Source organism: Buteo buteo, unplaced genomic scaffold (genome assembly GCF_964188355.1).
Source record: "Buteo buteo unplaced genomic scaffold, bButBut1.hap1.1 HAP1_SCAFFOLD_107, whole genome shotgun sequence".
NCBI lineage: Eukaryota > Metazoa > Chordata > Aves > Accipitriformes > Accipitridae > Buteo > Buteo buteo.
This window is the reverse complement of record NW_027439271.1, coordinates 219,678-225,000: the sequence shown is the minus strand read 5'-3', so window position 1 is coordinate 225,000 and position 5,323 is coordinate 219,678.

The window sequence follows — 5,323 nt, the reverse complement described above, 5'->3', positions numbered from 1 at the left end:
TGCGAGTGAGAGGGCAACGTCTGCGGAGAGGTGCAACGCCGGCCTGAACACCGGCAGAGCCGGCCCGCCGGGAAGCCCCTCCGACGCGCCCTAAACGCCTCATCGATCAGTAAGGGAAGGGAACGGAGGAAGGAGCGGAGGCCCCACGGCCACGAGTCCTGGGACAGCGACGGCCACTCGCACCCGTCGCCAACCGGGGGCGGACGGCAGGTGCGGGGGCTCTGCGTGCGAGTGAGGGCAACGCCTGCGAGAGGTGCTCCAACGGCCTGAACACCGGCAGAGCCGGCCCGCCGTGGAGGCTCTCCGACGCACCCGAGGACGCCTCAGCGGGCGCTGCCTGTGGGTCTGGATCAGTCAAATCGTGGAGCGGGAGGTGCCACGGGCCACCCGGCTCCAGACAACGATTCCCTTGAGGAAGGTAACGGGACCGGGGGATGGCCACAGCAGGCTCAACTCCCCCAGCTCCTCCAGCGTTCGAGTGCCGGCAACCGCCACCGGCTGCCGGTCTTTGCCCGCCCCACAGGCAACCGCTTGCCGTCGGGGAAAAAAAAGGCACCTGGACCCATGCCGCGCACGGGTGTTCGGGGCCTGGGGGAATGCCACAGAAGCGAGACAACCCCAGCCGCCTGCGTTCGACTTGCCAGCCACCAGGTACAGCCGCACTTTTCTTCCCGCTTCGCGGGCTCCAGCTTAAGGCCGGAGAAAACGCGATGAGGTGCCGCCACCTCTAACCCGGTACAGCGCTGCAGACCTTTCCACCGAGCCCTCCTGCAACCAGGCAAGCCGGGGCAGGCCGGACACCACAGGCCGCCCACGCGTGGCTCATGCCGGCAGAAACAGGACGAGGCGCTGCGGCCTCTCACCTGTGCCATCATCGGGCCCTCGGGGGCTGGGGGGAAGCTGCGGCACGCACGAGAACCCCCAGCCGTCTGCATCCGGCTGCCAGCCACCGGGACCGGCTGCCGCTTGCACTCTGCCCAATTCGTGCATGGGCTCCAGCTTAAGGCCGGAGAAAACGCGATGAGGTGCCGCCACCTCTAACCCGGTACAGCGCTGCAGACCTTTCCACCGAGCCCTCCTGCAACCAGGCAAGCCGGGGCAGGCCGGACACCACAGGCCGCCCACGCGTGGCTCATGCCGGCAGAAACAGGACGAGGCGCTGCGGCCTCTCACCTGTGCCATCATCGGGCCCTCGGGGGCTGGGGGGAAGCTGCGGCACGCACGAGAACCCCCAGCCGTCTGCATCCGGCTGCCAGCCACCGGGACCGGCTGCCGCTTGCACTCTGCCCAATTCGTGCATGGGCTCCAGCTTAAGGCCGGAGAAAACGCGATGAGGTGCCGCCACCTCTAAACCCGGTAGAGCGCTGCAGACCTTTCCACCGAGCCCTCCTGCAACCAGGCAAGCCGGGGCAGGCCGGACACCACAGGCCGCCCACGCGTGGCTCATGCCGGCAAAAACAGGACGAGGCGCTGCAGCCTCTCACCTGTGCCATCATCGGGCCCTCGGGGGCTGGGGGGAAGCTGCGGCACGCACGAGAACCCCCAGCCGTCTGCATCCGGCTGCCAGCCACCGGGACCGGCTGCCGCTCTGCCCGCTCCAGCTTAAGGCCAGAGTCAAAGGACGAGGTGCCGCCACCTCGCCCGCCCATCACCAGGCCCTCAGGAGGCGGCGGCAGCCGCGGCGGGCTGGATGCTCACGGGCAGCTGCCCTCGCATATACCAGCGCTCCACCTTTGCCATCATCGGGCCCTCCGGGGCCGGGGGAAAGCCGAGGCAGGCTCGGCTCCACCCGGTCTTCCAGCGTTCGAGTGCCGGTGGCCGCCGCCGGCCACCGGGCTATGCCCTGCGGAATCCACCTTTGCACCTCTCGCACCACTCGGGTCAACAGCCACCGCCAGCCTGCCAGACCCTCGCAGGCGCCCGGCTGGCTTACTTGGAAAACACCGGGAGAGACCAACTGGCCGAACAGACAGAAAACGAGCCGAACCACCAGGCAAAACCACCACCACAACGGCCGCCCAGCGCTCCACTTCGCCGGCTGAGCCGTAAGCCTTGCAGCCGCTCACTAGCGCTGCTCCGTGCACGAGTCACCACTACCTCCTATAGTACGGGAGATCACGTCCCCGCCCCCGGCCGGCTCCAAGAGTGCCGTCCCTGCCCACCGGGGAGACCCGCCAATGACACCGACTTTTACGATGACGTAACTGGAGGCAGCGAAAAACAGCGACCCCTTGGCCAGCTCCGAGAAAGTGGCGGGGCTATCAGGTCTACCTCCCCGCCCCCGAAATGCGGCTAAGTCCCGCCGGAGCCGGGTAGACCTGGCGGCTCTTTTCACCGGCCGCTGCGGCAGCGACACCCCGCGTCCTCCGGGCGCCGCCGGCGGCCGCGCCGGCCTCCGGAGCCGGGTAGACCTGGCGGCCGCCCGCGGAGCCGGGTAGACCTGGCGGCTCTTTTCACCGGCCGCTGCGGCAGCGACACCCCGCGTCCTCCGGGCGCCGCCGGCGGCCGCGCCGGCCTCCGGAGCCGGGTAGACCTGGCGGCCGCCCGCGGAGCCGGGTAGACCTGGCGGCTCTTTTCACCGGCCGCTGCGGCAGCGACACCCCGCGTCCTCCGGGCGCCGCCGGCGGCCGCGCCGGCCTCCGGAGCCGGGTAGACCTGGCGGCCGCCCGCGGAGCCGGGTAGACCTGGCGGCCCTTTTCACCGGCCGCTGCGGCAGCGACACCCCGCGTCCTCCGGGCGCCGCCGGCGGCCGCGCCGGCCTCCGGAGCCGGGTAGACCTGGCGGCCGCCCGCGGAGCCGGGTAGACCTGGCGGCCCTTTTCACCGGCCGCTGCGGCAGCGACACCCCGCGTCCTCCGGGCGCCGCCGGCGGCCGCGCCGGCCTCCGGAGCCGGGTAGACCTGGCGGCCGCCCGCGGAGCCGGGTAGACCTGGCGGCCCTTTTCACCGGCCGCTGCGGCAGCGACACCCCGCGTCCTCCGGGCGCCGCCGGCGGCCGCGCCGGCCTCCGGAGCCGGGTAGACCTGGCGGCCGCCCGCGGAGCCGGGTAGACCTGGCAGCCGTTCGGTGCCCCTTGGGCGGGGGGGGGCGGGGGGGGCAGGTGCGCCTGTTTTTGGTTCGTTTTTTTCGTTTTTTTTTTTTTTTTTCTTTCTTTTGAGATTTTAGCAAATCTGATTAAAAGGGCCACCCTCTCCCGGTTCTCCCGGACGGCATTTCTTTCCCCCTCCCCTTCCCGAGTTTGAACCACTTCTACACCAAGGGAGCACGTTTAAACGTACTGTCTGATGCAAGAGTTATTTCACCTTTATTGATTCCGGCGGGAAATATTAATACAATATTAACGACAACCAGTTTTCAAAATAATTTTTGTTTCCTGACACACACACACCCCCCCCCCCACCCTCGTCGTTCTCATGCACGTGCACGCACCTATTCCGAGCCGGTGGCTGCCAGGCACTTGCCAGCTTCACCACACCAGCCAGCCCCTCTGCTCCGCTGCTGCCCCCCCCCCCCCCCAACCATATTCTGTCGGCGGGGTCCGGGCAGAGGTGGCAGCCCCCGGCACAAACTGCCCGGCTCCCCGGCGCGAGTTCGCTGTTCACTGGGTGCCTTCAGGACTGGTAGCCCCTTGCCAGGTTCAGGTTCGGGTCCCGGCGCTGCTGGGTGCTCGCCGACTTTTGGTTTTGGTTTTTGCGGTCTTGGGCTTTTTTTGGGGGGTTGTTTTTAATTTTTCTCCCCCCCCCCCCCGCCTGGTTTTTTTTGGTGTTTTTTTGACGTTTTCCTTTTTTTAATAAAATAAATACTTTAAAATACATATCTGCGATCCTGCAGGCACTGCCACCCCCCCCCCCCCCCGGTGACACACGCGCGCTCAGAGGCGCGCGCACACACACACACACACACACACAGAACGCGACGCAGGCACACACAGCTACACGCACCCCTGCACCGGTGTGCTCCCCCTCCCTCCCCGCGCTGCAGTCCCGGACCTGCAGGCCAGTAGGTGCAGCCCCCCCCCCCCCCCCTCCCCCGGCCCCACCCGATCACAGACTTTCCGGCGCCCTGGAGACGGGGGGTTGGGGGGCGGGTGGCTGGGTGGGGTGGTCTGCAGCCCGGCAACGGGGCCCCCGGAAACTGTGGTGTTTCCCGCCACGGCAACGGTCTGCTGCTCAGTCGCGGCGGCAGCAGCGGCGGGGAAAGGAGGCTAGAAAAGAGGGGGGGCGAGAGCGGCTGGCGAGCAGGCGGGGAGCCTGGCGCAGAGGTAGGCTGGCGAGGGGGGACGGTGTGTCTTTTCGGAGAAGGCTTCTGTTTGGATCGGTTGGAGTTTTATTTTTTTTACTTCTCTCCCCCGTCCCCGTCCCCGTCCCCGTCCCCGTCCCCGTCCCCCCCCCCCCGGTCGTTTAGTTTTCCCCCCGCGGCGGGGGCGGGCAGGAGTGGAGCAGGGCGAGAGCGGCTGGCGAGCAGGCGGGGAGCCTGGCGCAGAGGCAGGCTGGCGAGGGGGGACGGTGTGTCTTTTCGGAGAAGGCTTCTGTTTGGATCGGTTGGAGTTTTATTTTTTTTACTTCTCTCCCCCGTCCCCGTCCCCGTCCCCGTCCCCCCCCCCCCGGTCGTTTAGTTTTCCCCCCGCGGCGGGGGCGGGCAGGAATGGAGCAGGGCGAGAGCGGCTGGCGAGCAGGCGGGGAGCCTGGCGCAGAGGCAGGCTGGCGAGGGGGGACGGTGTGTCTTTTCGGAGAAGGCTTCTGTTTGGATCGGTTGGAGTTTTATTTTTTTTACTTCTCTCCCCCGTCCCCGTCCCCGTCCCCGTCCCCCCCCCCCCCCGGTCGTTTAGTTTTCCCCCCGCGGCGGGGGCGGGCAGGAGTGGAGCAGGGCGAGCAGGCGGGGAGCCTGGCGCAGAGGCAGGCTGGCGAGGGGGGACGGTGTGTCTTTTCGGAGAAGGCTTCTGTTTGGATCGGTTGGAGTTTTATTTTTTTTACTTCTCTCCCCCGTCCCCGTCCCCGTCCCCGTCCCCGTCCCGTCCCCCCCGGTCGTTTAGTTTTCCCCCCGCGGCGAGGGCGGGCAGGAGTGCAGCAGGGCGAGAGCGGCTGGCGAGCAGGCGGGGAGCCTGGCGCAGAGGCAGGCTGGCGAGGGGGGACGGTGTGTCTTTTCGGAGAAGGCTTCTGTTTGGATCGGTTGGAGTTTTATTTTTTTTACTTCTCTCCCCCGTCCCCGTCCCCGTCCCCGTCCCCGTCCCACCCCCCCGGTCCTTTAGTTTTCCCCCCGCGGCGGCGGCGGGCGGGAGTGGAGCAGGGCGAGTGCGTGGCTGGCTGAGAAAGAAAGGCGGGAGCG